The sequence below is a fragment of the Magnolia sinica genome, chromosome 7 (assembly GCF_029962835.1).
Source record: "Magnolia sinica isolate HGM2019 chromosome 7, MsV1, whole genome shotgun sequence".
Classification (NCBI taxonomy): domain Eukaryota; kingdom Viridiplantae; phylum Streptophyta; class Magnoliopsida; order Magnoliales; family Magnoliaceae; genus Magnolia; species Magnolia sinica.
Genome location: NC_080579.1, coordinates 4,915,709 through 4,930,190, shown reverse-complemented (window position 1 = coordinate 4,930,190; position 14,482 = coordinate 4,915,709). Strand labels below are relative to the sequence as shown.

The 14,482-nt window shown below is 41.9% G+C and overlaps 1 long non-coding RNA gene across 1 annotated transcript in view; it reads left to right on the top strand.

Annotated features, from left to right (window-relative positions):
* Positions 1-14,482, top strand: part of LOC131250914 (uncharacterized) — a 34,609-nt gene that overhangs the window by 10,549 nt on the left and 9,578 nt on the right. The window lies entirely within an intron of this gene.

Below are 14,482 nucleotides of genomic sequence, written 5' to 3'. Positions count from 1 at the left end.
ATTAATAGTCTAGTGACATACATGTTACACATGCAACTCTTGAAAGGACTTTAAATGTAATTCAAGCTCTCACCATCAATTTCAAACCCTAGTTACTTTAGGGCGTGTTTGATTTCCAAGAACTTGGGTAAATACCTAATAAATGGGTAAGTATTACCATTTCATCCGTTTGAAAATTCAGGGAAACTTTTGCATTGGGAACCAGTTCAAATAGCTATTTAAAATTTTTAAACCTCAAAGTAAATGTATATGATATATCAATTCCGTCCATATGTTTTACCACAATATTTTAAGGCATGAGCCAAAAAATGAGGATGATCCAACACTCAAGTGGCCCACACCAAAAGAAATAGTGGCCTCACAAAGTTTTTAGCGGTAAGTATTCGATTCCTGTTTTCGTATGGTATGGTCCACTTGAGTTTTGGATATACCTCATTTTTTTGCTCATATTATAAATTCAAAAGGCATAATGGATGAATGGTGTGGATAAGCGAAATGCATCACGGTGAGACCTATATATATTTTGTAATGTTTTTGATTTCCATGTCAAAAAAGTAAGTAGTTAAATCAAGTGCCTTGTAAATACACGAGAATAATTATTACACTTTTACCTGGTATTTACCAGTGCACTTGAAAAATCAAACAGGCCATTAGGGTGTCAAACAACCAAGGGGATTTGAAATCCCCTCAAATCCCCCCAAATCCATGGTGCCAAATGATCCCTCAGAGTAATATTGAAGAACCGAAACACGGCATGTGTATGCAAGATCTGAGCTGTACACCCGGTGACATGTGAGATCAAACCATGCATATATGAGAACGTGACGTGTATACTCATCTGGTGGGCCACACATCTACCTTGGCTGTTGGAGAATTTCTTTCTAACCATTCACATGAGTTTTACCCAGCTGGTGAGTAAACTAAACTGATTTATATGGGCCAGCGCATTGATTAACTGGTTGGCCCCAACAAGTAATTGCACTGGGTCTTGCAAATGTCCCACATTGGCATGTGTGATGTGATTCACCTCTTCAATCACACCCCGTGTAAATTTTTTATTTTGAAAGGTAATGTTATATGTATAAAAAATGAGGAAATACAAAGGAGGAGAACCTGCTCAGAGGGCAGAGACTCCTAAGAAACCGATGCCATTACATGCCAATAAAAGACAAACCCCGACCCTTTAGCCTATCTGATTGGGATGCCCATTCCACCAGCAAACGCTTAGCTCTAGAAATAACCACGTGAGCTGAACTAGATACGTCGGAGGAACATCTCTAGTTCCTTTCCTCCCAAACTACCCACCAGATCGCGTGGATACCCATCCTCCATAGGATGGTTCTGAGATTGCCGAAGCCAACCCCATACCAGGCTTGAAAGAAATGGGCTATCGAGCTAGGAACACACCAGCTGATGTTAAACCGGAGGTAGAAATCAACCCAGATTTGAGAAGAGAAAGGGCAGTGGAGCAGAAGATGATCCACAGATTCTTCATTCCGCATGCAGTAGAGGCAGATGTTAACAAGAACCATACCTCTCTTGCGTAGATTGTCGACAGTTAGAATTCTCTGCTTGTATGCGAGCCAACCAAACACTTGAATTTTTGGCGGGGCGAGAGACTTCCAAATCCAACGAACCTCTAAGCTTCAGAGGGCGCCGAACTAATGAGAAGAGAGGTGTACAATGAATTAACCAAGAACGAATTGTCTTTTGCCAAGCTCCAGGTTAAGGAGTCTTCAGCGGACTGATCTGGAGAGGCTACGGCTACGTAACTCAACAATTCCGCGGATTCAGTGACTTCCCAAACCTGCAAGTTACGCCTGCTTGGCAGATTCCACACGATGTTATTGCCTTGGAGGTCGTAACAATCGGTTACAAAGTAGTCCTTTAAGGGGGCTAAGAGATAAATATTAGGAAATCTTTCTTTTAGAGGGGAGGAGCCAATCCAGAGGTCTGTCCAAAATTGAATTCTAGTCCCTTTGCCCAACTCAAAAGCCACACCCCTCAACACGACTTGATGCTGCTTTAAGATTCCTTTCCAGATTGCCGACGCCTTGTAAAATGAGGACTCCTTGGTCCACCAGCCACCCGCAGGCTTTCCATATTTACCTTTAATGATCGAATTCCACAGGGCCCCATTTTCTGTCCCTAGTCGCCAAATCCACTTGCCAAGAAGAGCCCAGTTCATCACTTTTAAGTCCTTCACACCAGCCCCTCCTGCTAAATATTGCTGGCACACCTCTTCCCATCGCAAGAGATGGAACTTCCTCTCCTCCCTGTCGTGCTGGAGGAAGTCGCGTCTTAGTCTATCGATTGATGATATAATCTTGCCTGGGCATTTGTACAGGGACATATAGTAGATCGGCAAATTCGACAAAGCCGCCTTGATGAGAGTGAGGCGACCTTCTAGCGATAAGTATTAGCATTTCCATCTTGCCAAGTATTTTTGAATTCTGGATATAATCTTTTCCCAGTGGGACATTGGAGGGCTGCCTATGCATAAAGGCAACCCCACGAAAGTAGCCGGGAGGGCAGTAGGAGAGCAATGGAAGATGCCAGCGAAGGATTTGAGCTCCTCAGGCTCTAAGCTTACCCCGAATAGCTTCGATTTGGCGAGATTAACTCTCAAACCCGACACAACTTCGAAACAGCAGATGGTGGTCTGCAAATTTTGCAGTTGGACAGGGCTGGCTTCGGAGAAAATTAGCATATCATCTACGAACCGGATGTGCGATAAGGGACTGCTCATGCCTTTTATCTGAATGCCTCCTAGGATGCCTACTGAAAGACCTTTTAAGAGGAGCTTTGATAAGGCCTCGACCACCATGAGAAAAAGAAAAGGGGACAGGGGGTTGCCTTGCCTTAAGCCTCTAGAGCTCTTGAAGAACTACTTGGGAGATCCATTTAGGAGCACCGAGAAATACAGTGAACCTATGCATTCTCTTATCCACTTGCGCCATTTGTCCCAAAAACCCATCCTCTTCATCATGTAGTCGAGGAAATTCCAATCGACATGATCGTAAGCTTTCTCGATATCTAAATTACACACCAGACTCTTCACCCCAGACCAGTGGCTTGAATCAAGACACTCATTTGCTATTAACGCGCTATTGATTATCTATCTCCCGGCTATGAAGGTGCTTTGGTGGCCCGAAATAACCCTGTCGATCACCTGCTTGAGCCGAGAGGTGAGGACTTTTGCCGGGATTTTGTATGGCCCTCTGACCAAACTGATCGGTCTGAAGTCCTTGAAGGAGGCAGCCCCTAGCATTTTGGGAATAAGGGGATGAAGGACGCTCCTAAACCTTTGGACAGTCTGCCTCCATCGAAGAACTCCTTGAAGAAAGCCATCACATCTGCCCTTATAACCTCCCAACAACATTGGAAAAATAGAATAGGAAAATCATCCGGCCTTGGGGCCTTTTCACTGCCGAGAGAATCAATTGCAGACTTCACCTCTTCAACTGAGAATGGTGCTTCCAGCTGAGAAGCTTCATCCAACGAGATACTATCTATCTGGAGGTGGTCTAGACCTGGACGCTGCCATTCTTCACTTTTTAGCAGGGAGCTGAAGTGTGAGATCGCCTCTTCAGCAATGGATTCCTCGTCTTCGATTCTGACCCCTTCCACAATTATACTGAAAATCTTTTTGCAGCTGGCATGGATGTTGACAATTCTGTGGAAGTAGCTGGTGTTCTTATTGCCCTCCTTGATCCACTTTGTTCTCGACTTCTGTTTCCGGGCTATTTCCTTTTCAAGAGCCCTCAAGGATAGGGTTTAGATCAGCTCAATTCTGCTTCTCATCGACGCAGGGGATATGGGGGAGGATTCAGTTTTCTGATCTATCTTGTGTAGCTCGGCTAGTAGCTCCTCTGTTTCCTGCTCTCTAGCACAGAGTTCTGTCTGCTTCCATTGCTTCAGGCGGCCCTTCAGCTGCTTCAGTTTAGAAAACAAGGAATACCTTGCAAAACCATCATCCTGAAAGGCAGCCCACCATTCAGCTAACATTTGATAGAATCCTTCTATTTTAAACCAAGATGAATCAAACTTGAAGGGCTTTGGCCCCTAATTGTGTTCCACATTAGATAGAAGGATGGGAGAGTGGTCGGATGTAACTCTGGGAAGAATCACACCCCATGTAATTCTCCATTGCATTAATCAGTTTCACGTGAGAAATCTGCTACGTTGACCATGACCACCTGCTTGTTTACTGTGAATTTTTTTATCAAAAATTTCAACCAGATATTAAATGTTACCTGGGTGGTTGGTTCTATAAAAGAGTCAAGTATAGTTAATTGGAATGTGTACTGTCAATTTAGGGCTTATTTGGAATTAAGGAAATGAAAATGGGAATTTGGAAAATCCATAAACTTGTCAAATCTATGAACTTGGGTTATATATATATATATATATATATATATATATATATATATATATATATATATATATATATATAAGCACCCATGCACACCTTTGCACACGTGTTATGGGCATAGAATCTAAATAGTCCACGTAATGCGGCACCCCTTGAAACCTGACAAGCCCAACTTTCAGCCCGATCCAAAATTCTGGTGAGCCATAGCAAAAGGAAATTGTTTCCTTCCTTGATTTGCATTTCTCTTTGCAATGGCGCACTAGAGTTTTGGATCAAACTGAAATTTGGGCCTGTAGATTTTCAAGGGGTGCTACATCACGTGGACTATTCAGATTTTATGTCCATGACGCTTGTGTAAAGGTGTGCATGGGTGCTCCCATAAGAAGGTGGGTAGGTTATATATATATATATATATATATATATATAATGACTCATTTGAGGATTTGGTAACTTTTTTGGTTTTTTGTTTTTGAGGATTTGAAATTGTCTCAACTTCCTAAATTAATAGAGGTGTGTATCCAAGAAATCCACAAATTTATAAGCAAATCCCTAATAATAATAATAATAATAATAAGATAAAAAAGTGATTGAAATCCATGGATTTCACGAATCACCGCTCCAAATCTCTCACCTCAAAACAGCCCTTAAGGAGATATGGTTATGGAAGATCTATTGACCTAAAAGATGAAGAGAAAGATTAATTAATTTATTTTATTTAGTTGGTCAGCTAAACCAATGATTCATTATTAAAGAAGATATCAATGAATTTTGTACGTGTCCTTTTTTTTGTTCTTTCTTTAGTGGACTGACTTTTTACATATTTCAACTATTTATGGTGATATGCTGTATAGGTAGGCAGGCTATATGACATCTCCACTCTATTTCTTCACCTAGATTTTTGTTGTTTTGTAAATGAGCTTCTGGATTTGGGCATGTTTGGATTAGTAATTTTTTCTAACACCACTTTTCTGCAACTCAACTAGTGATGTATACAATGTATATGCACACATTCCATCCAATTTTACAACTTATTTTAGGGCATCTTCCAAAAAATGAAGCAGATTAAATTCTCAGGTGGACCTCACCATAGGAAACGGTAGTCACTGAATGTCAACCATTAAAAACTTCTTAGGGTCCACCATAATATTTATTTGCACTGTTGAAAAGGTCACACATATTTAAATGAAGGAAAAACAGTACAAACATTAGCTTGATCTAAAACTTTTGTAGCCCATAAAAGTTTTAATGGCCAAATGACCACAGGTTCCTATGGTGCGGTCCACCTGAGAGTTGAGCCCCATGGCCAGGGTACCACCCACGTAGCTGGTTCTGGGTTGCAGCCAAGTTGCCTCCAATTTTTTCCAACGATGTCAGACACAGTATCTTCTAATGGGAGTGGCTTAGGTGAGACCTCAGCTTTATCCAAAACAGTGTGGCCCAACCGTAGGGCGCACCTTGATATATGTATCCTGTAGCCATACTGTCCTTTGGCTTTTTCAGATCATTTTAAAGGTATTATCCCAAAAATGAAGCAGATCCAATTATCAAGTGGAAATGTACCATAGGAAACAATGGTGATTAGACACCTTCGATTGAAAACTTCTTAGGGCACACCTTGGTGTTTCCCTAGTGTTTATTTGCCATCCAATCTGTTAATAAGGTCACATAAGCCTCCATGAAAGGAAAGAACAAATATAAGCTTAATCCAAAACTTTTGTAACCCTTTAATGGTCAATCAATACGGACGTACAGTGTGGATACAAAATACATACGTCAAGATGGGCGGTAGCACCATCCTGGGTGAGTTGGGGTCTCACCTAATCTGCTCCCTCTCCTAATTCACTAGCACTTAAAAAAAAAGTACTGTAGGCCCCACCATGATGCATGTATTTTATCACATTGTCCGTCCATTTTGCCAGCTGATTTTAGGGCATTAGCCAAAAAATAAAGTAGATCCAAATCTTATATAGACCTCACTGCAGGAAGCGGTGGTGATTGAATGCCCACCATTAAAGCTTCTCAGAGTTTTTAGTAAAGTTTATTTGACATTTAACCTATTGATTAGGTCATACAGTGGAGTGTGTGTACTGACATGGGTGTGTACTACCAAGCTAACCCAAAAAAAAAAAGAAAAAAGAAAAAAGAAAAAAGGTCATACAACTTGGACAGAGAACACAAATATCAGCTTCATCGGAAACTTTTGTGGCCCAAGAAATTTTTAATAGTAGGCTTTTGATTACCATTGTTTCTTATGATTTGGACCCGTCTCTTTTTAGTCTCATGCCCTAAAATGATATGAGAAAATAAGAGGACAGCGTTAATAAAACACATGCATCATAGTGGGCCTCGTAAACCTTTTTTTTTTTTCTTTCCAGCAGCTACCAACATCAATCAACTTACAAATTGACCCGGGTGGGCCCACATAAGACGTGCCCTGTTACGAGAGTTGTAGATGAATGTGTAATGTCAGTTTAGGGCCTGTTTATTGGGGACGCGGATTAGCTACTGAACTCGACAGTAGCAGTCTGCTACTGATGTGACGTCACCACATTCTGTAGGGCCCACCATGATGTATGTGTTGTATCCACACCATCCATCTATTTGGAGAGATCATTTTAGGGGAAGAGCCAAAGAATGAGGCAGACACAAAGCTCAAGTGGACCCCACTACAGAAAACAATGGGGATTAAACGCCTACCATTAAAAACTTCTTTGGGCCATAGAAGTTTTAGATCAAGCTAATATTTATGTTTTCCCTTGTTCTAAGTCTACATTAACTTGTAAACAGGTTGGATCTCAAATAAACATCATGGTGGGCCCTAAGAAGGTTTCAACGGTGAGAGTCAATACTGTCTCCATTCTTTTCTGTGGTGGGGTCCATTTGAACTTTTGATCTACCTCATTCTTTGGATCATGTACTAAAATGATCTCTCCAAATGGATGAATGGTGTGGATACAACACATACATCATGGTGGGGCCCAAAAAATGTGGTGACATCTACTGCCGGGTTAGCTAATCGGCGTCGCCAGCTACTGACATAGTCATACCCAAATTGGCTACTGAAGTCACCGGGTTCGGTGGGCCCACCATAATATACGTGGATTTGGGAGATCCATGAATTTGGGTCAAATCAAAATTCCAAAAAAACTAAGGGCCTGTTATGATGCCACCTAAAGATGAATTGATGTAGAGCAGTTCACGGATAATTTCATGGCCAAGATGGACCAGAAAAGGCCCGATCAGATACGGATATGATTCATACCGTCAGAATTAAAATGGATATATCTCACAAACCGGAATGAGTTATCGAACCTAAACTATATAATTTTAGGCTAGGACGAGTTACTTTACCCACCCAACCTGCTGCGCCAAGTTTCCCAAGCCGGATTTGCCATTTTTACTATAAATAGTAACTTTTAGTTTGATTATAACTTAATTAGGATAATAGCTTGGTGAAGCCAAATTGGACACTTACTATTTTTACCCAAAACCTGCACACTAGTAGACAAAGTTTTAGTTGTAGTTTGATTCTGAAATTTTTTCCGTTGCTTGGCATCCCTATTTAAAGGGTTGTGAACTCGCTTATTTCACTCATCAATCAATTTCGAATTTTATAGAATTTATTTTCTATTTTCTTGTGGATTTGAGAAGTCTCTATGAGGAGTCCAAAGAAATTCTGTGGATTCGGAACAGTTATCCCTTTGAAGAAGACGGTGCTCGACCTCACATCCTTCCCTCCATCAATTTTGGATAGAGATACACTTGAAAAATATTGAGGCCACCATGATGTCATATGCCATCCGATCCCTTGATAAGGTGATTTCGTTCTATCAGGATGAATGCAACTAACATTAGCTTGATCCACAACTCCCAAAACTTTGATCTGCCACAAGAAGGTTTTGATGATGGCATTCCCATCTATGGCCCACTTGAGTTTTGGATTCCCACCATTTTTGGGATCTGGCACCAACCGATGGATGGAGTGGACATCACATAGACATCATAGTGAGCCTCATAGAGCTTTTCATTGTATGGAATGATTCAAATCCAAACCCAGTGATAGCCCAAAATTCTTGTAGTTGCATTGAATTTGGATTTGATAATGCCCAAAACAGGACGTGCTAGAAACCACCAAACTGATTCCCCAGTATAAATGGGCCACCTAAAGTTTTCATGGCACTGATGTCTTGCACAAGTGGTATATGCCAGAAAAATTATCAACAAGACACTGCAAGTTGTGGTCCATTGCTTGTAAGTGATCGGTTCTTGATGAGAAAGTCTGGATTGCTACATCGTGAGACTTGTACAACCATAAGTACTGTCTCTTGCCTTGATTCTATGATCCTTGCCTTGCAATAATATATAGCAGCCTCTCATCTTGAAGGCCTACTTGTGGTAGTAATGAAAGGCCTGAGCTGCATGACGGAAATGTGAATGTGAGACAGATCTGATTGGGTTTTCCTCCTCAATTCAGAGGTAGTGCAGCACGGATGTCTTAAATCTTGTTTCACACCGCTACTCGACCGGTCGAGATTCGCTCGACCAGTCATGGCGGTCGAAGGGAGTTGCTCAACCGGTCGAGGATTGCTCGACTCGAAGTCCAGCATGCTAGATTTTTTGGCGTCGACCAGTCGAAGTTCAGGCTCGACCGGTCCTTCGACCAGTTGAGGACCTACCTCGACTAGCAAGGGTTACGCAGATTCTGCGCGGATTTTGTGCGAACTACGTAAATTTGAGGCGGTTTCGCAGAGGTGTGAAAAAAGAGTTTCCTAAACTATAAATAGGGGTCCCTAAGGCTATTTTAGGGCATGCTAAGGCGTTTTCACGACCTAGGTGAGAAAGAGAGAAAAAAAAAGAGAAAAAAAAAAGAGAAAGGAAGCTTGTGGAATGGAAGATTCTGCTTGTAGAGGTGATCTACTGCACAATCGACGTCTCAGCGCTTCTACATCCTCGTGATCAGTGAGATCTCTCCGTTTTCATTATTCTTTTGTTGTTTATCCACTCCTACGTGAGTGAAGAAGGTTTGAGCTAAGCGGTGTGTGCTTGTGATCGGTTGTCACGTTCTACTTCATAGTGAATTTTTGCTCTGGACTAGGTCCCGTGGTTTTTACCTCTTCGAGGATTTTCCACGTAAAATCTCGTGTCGTGTGGTTTATGCTTTGATTTATTTCATTGCTTTATTAAATCCCATAATTCTAGAGTTTTGGGAGGCGAGATCCTAAGGTTTTTGTGCAACGCTCTCAATAAAGTGGTTTCAGAGACAGTTTGGTTGAACAGAGTGGGATCGGTTCTGAATTATGAAAGGTGGCTCATCAAGGATGATCAGTCTCAATGGTTCTAACTGGACCATATGGAAGGCTAAGATGGAGGACTTGCTTTATTGCAAGGACTTGTATGCTCCAATTATAGGCATATCAGCAAAGACAAAGGATATGTCAGATGAAAATTGGAAGAAGTTAGACCGAAAGGCGGTGGGGTTTATTAGACAATGGCTGAATGATTCCATATTCCACCATGTGTCTATGAAGACCTCAGCCACTAACCTATGGCTGAAATTGGAAGGGCTGTATGAGAGGAAGACAGCCGGTAATAAAATCTTCCTGATAAGATGACTTGTGAATCTCAAGTTCAAAGATGGTGGTTCTGTGGCTGAGCACATGAATGAGGTCAGCAACATATTGAACCAGCTCTCCGATATGAAGATAGTCCTGGATGATGAACTACAGGCTTTATTATTGCTTAGCTCATTACATGACAGTTGAGAGACATTAGTGGTGTCTCTGAATAACTCCGCGCTAGACGGAAAGGTGTCCATGGAACAAGTAACTAGTTGTCTCTTCGATGAGGAGAGAAGGAAGAAGTCTCAGGAGTTTACTTAACAAGAGGCCCTTGTGACACAAGATCGGGGGAGGAAAAATAACAGAAAGGGCAGGAATGCCCGAGATAAATCAAGAGGCAAGTTGAGTGTCAGGAAGGATGCTGCATGCTGGAATTGTGGCAAGAAGGGCCACTACAAACATGAATGTCATAAGAAGAAAAATGACAAGAAAGGAAAAGAAAAGGAGAAGGAAGATAAATCAGACTCCACTGCGGTCGCTTCAGATGACGACATTATAATTATTCTTTTAGCAAATCATGATGTTTATCTCATGGCTACGAGTCAGGATACCGACTGGGCAATAGACTTGGGAGTCTCGTTTCATGCGACTCCACGAAGGAATTTCTTTACAAGCTATAAGTTAGGTGACTTTGGGATCGTGAAGATGAGAAATTCTGGCGTATCGAAGATCGTAGGGGTCGATGATATTTGTGTGAAGACCGATCTGAGCTGCACATTAGTTCTCAGGGATGTGAGGCACATTCCAGACCTTCGCCTCAACTTAATGTCGACGGGAAAGTTGGATGAAGATAGATATGAAAGCTGATTTACTGGTGGGCGCTGAAAGCTCATCAAGGGTTCATTGATTGCAGCCAGAGGGAAGAAGTGTTGCACCCTTTACAAGGCAAGTGTCAGTGTGTGCAAGGGGTGGGTTGAATGCAACAAAAGATTTAGCTATTAACATGTGGCACAGGCATCTAGGCCACATGAGTGAAAAGGAACTTCAGCTACTAGCGAAGAAGCGACTCCTTCCAAAAGTGACGGATACCTCTCAAAACTTGTATTGACTGTTTATCAGTGAAACAACATAGAGTTTCATTTGTTAAATCTGTTTCTCATGTTAATAAAATGCATGCATTAGATTTGGTTTATTCTGATGTTTGTGGTCCTATGAGGACAAAAACCTTGGGTAGGGTATTGTATTTCATCACTTTTATAGATGATGCATCTAGGAGGGTGTGGGTTTATGCTTTGAAATCCAAGGCGAGGTCTTTGGTGTGTTTAAAATGTTTCATGCTATGGTTGAGAAAGAGAGGCATGTATATTATTAAAGTGCATCCGCACTGACAATTGTAGTGAATACATTGGTGACTTCCATGAATATTGTAAGTCCCTGGGTATACGGCATGAACAGACGATTCCCAAGACCCCCCGACATAATGGTGTGGTTGAGTGAATGAATCACACCATTGCAGAGAGAATTAGATGCATGTTATCCCATGCAAAGTTGCCCAAGACATTCTGGGGAGAAGCAATGCACACGACAGTGTATTTGATAAATAGGTCTCTATCAGCCTCATTGAATGGATAGGTACCTGAGAAGGTGTGGACTTGACAAGATCTATCGTACAGTCATCTTAGGGTGTTTGGATGCAGGGCATCCGTTCACGTACCAAAGGACGAGAGGTCCAAGCTCAATACGAAGATCAAGCAATGTGTGTTCTTGGGATACGGTGATGAAAAGTTTAGCTACAGATTGTGGGATTCGACCGAGAAGAAACTCATTGGGAGCAGAGATGTGGTCTTCTTTGAAGATCAATGTATATAAGACATTTATAAGCTAGAGAAGACCCATCCTAGTTCAAGAGAGCTAGAGGACATGCATCCGGTTACTCCTCCTGTGGTGCCTGATGACAGGGGGTACAGTAAGGTGCAAAGGACGAGGGAGTTCTTACAGAAGATGGACCAGAGAAACAGCCCCCATTTGATCTACCTGTTGAGCCACAGGTGAGGAGGACATCTAGGGACAGACATCCATCCAAGAAGTACTCACCACATGAGTATATTATGATCACTAATGGGGAAGAGTCAGAAGATTATTCTGAGGTTCTAACCGACGAGCATAAAGGGGAGTGGTTGAAAGCTAAGCAAGAGAAAATGAAATCCTTGCATAAGAACCACTCCTATGATATGGTGAAATTGCCTAAGGGCAATAAAGTTCTAAGCAACAAGTGGATGTTCAGAAAGAAAATTGAGCAGAAGAATTCACAAACGAGGTTCAAGGTCAGACTTGTGGTAAAAGGGTTTGGTCAAAGGAAATGTATAAACTTCGAGGAGATATTCTCACCAGTGGTGAAGATGACATCCATACGGGTGTTGTTTGGGCTGGCGGCTAGCATGGATCTGAAGATAGAGCAGTTAGATGTTAACACTACCTTTCTCCATAGTGAACTGGAAGAAGAGATCTACATGCACCAACCAGAGGGGTTCGAAGTCAAGGGCAAATAGCATATCATGTGTAGGCTTAGGAAGAGCTTGTATGGGCTGAAACAAGCTCCAAGGCAATGGTACAAGAAGTTCGACTCGTTCATGTTAAAGCATGGATGTGACAGAATGGAATCGGACCACTGTGTATTCACTCGCAAGTTCTCAGATAGTGATTTCTTAGTTCTGCTATTATACGTTGATGATATGCTCATCATGGGTAAAGACATCAGGAAGATTGACAAGCTAAAACAGGAGTTGGGTAAGTCATTTGCGATGAAAGACTTGAGCCCGGCTAAACAAATCCTAGGAATGGAAATAACCCGTTACAGAAGCAGCAGAAAGCTTTGGTTGTCACAAGAGCAGTATATTGAGAAAGTCCTATAGCGGTTCAATATGAATGTAGCGAAGCCGGTTAGTACTCTACTGAATGGTCACTTCAAATTGAGCGACAAGTAGTGTCCAAAAATGAAGGCAAATGTGGATGAGATGAGGAAGATACCCTACACGTCAGCAGTAGGAAGTTTGATGTATGCTACGGTGTATACGCGCCCAGACATATATCATAAGCGGTTGATGTTATCAGCCAGTATCTTATCAATCCTGATAAAGAACATTAGACAATGATGAAATGGATACTGCGGTATCTAAGAGGCTCATCCAGGTTGAGCCTATGATATGGTGACGGAAAACCTGTGTTAGAAGGCTACACAGATGATAATATATGACAGGTGACAAAGACTCCAAGAAGTCTACATCGGGGTTTATGTTCACGTTTGCAAGGGGATCGGTCTCTTGGCAGAGCAAGTTACAAAATGTTGTCGCATTATCGATGACAGAGGCCGAGTACATTGTGGTCACAGAGACATGTAAAGAGATGCTTTGGATAAAAAGGCTCCTATAGGAACTTAGCCTGAAGTAGGAGCAGCACGTAGTCTATTGCGATAGTCAAAGTGTTATACACTTGAGCAAGAATCCAAGTCAGCACTCTGAGTCAAAGCACATAGAGATTCGGTATCACTAGATCAGGGATACTTTGGAACAAAAAGTGTTACAGCTTGAGAAGGTCCACACGGACGATAATGGGTCAGATATGATCACCAAGGCATTGCTCAAGGGCAAGTTTAAGGTTTGTATAAACATGTCTGGCTTGAAGAAGGCGAATTCTTCCTGAGTCGGAAAGGGAGAGATTTGATGGAGTTTTCCTCCTCAGTTTAGAGGAGAGGTAGTGCAACACGGATGTCTTAAATCTTGTTTCACCAAGCTGCTCAACCGATCGAAGGGAGCTACTCAACTCGAAGTCCAGCGTGCTAGATTTTTTGGCGTCGACCAGTCGAGGGTCAAGCTCGATCGGTCGAAGGGGTCCTTCAACTAGTCGAAGACCCGGCTCGACTAGTCGAGGGTTACGCAAATTCTGCGCAAATTTTGTGCGAACTGCGTTAATTTGAGGCGGTTTCACAGAGGTACGGAAAAGGATTCTTAAATTATAAATAGGAGTCCCTAAGGCTATTCTAGGGCATGCTAGGCCATTTTCACGACCAAGGTGAGAGAGAGAGAGAGAAAGAGATGAAGCTTGTGGAAGGAAAGATTTTGCTCATAGAGGTGATCTACTGCGTAGTCGACGTCTTAGTGCTTCTACATCCTCGTGATCGGTAAAATCTCTTTGTTTTCATTATTCTCTTGTTGTTTATCTACTCCTACGTGAGTGAAGAAAGTTTGATCCAAGCGGTGTATGCTTATGATCGGTTGTAATGTTCTACTTCATAGTGAATTGTTGCTCTAAACTAAGTCCCGTGATTTTTACCTCTTTGAGGGCTTTTCACGTAAAATCTCGTGTCGTGTGATTTGTGCTTTGATTTATTTTATTATTTTATTAGATCCCATAATTCTAGTGTTTTGGGAGGCGAGATCCTAAGGTTTTTGTGCAACACTCCCAACAAGATCAATGTATGAACCCAACTCTAAGGCAAGTTCTTTTGAAGCTAGGGATGTTGATACACCTAAGGCCATAGTACATGCTTATA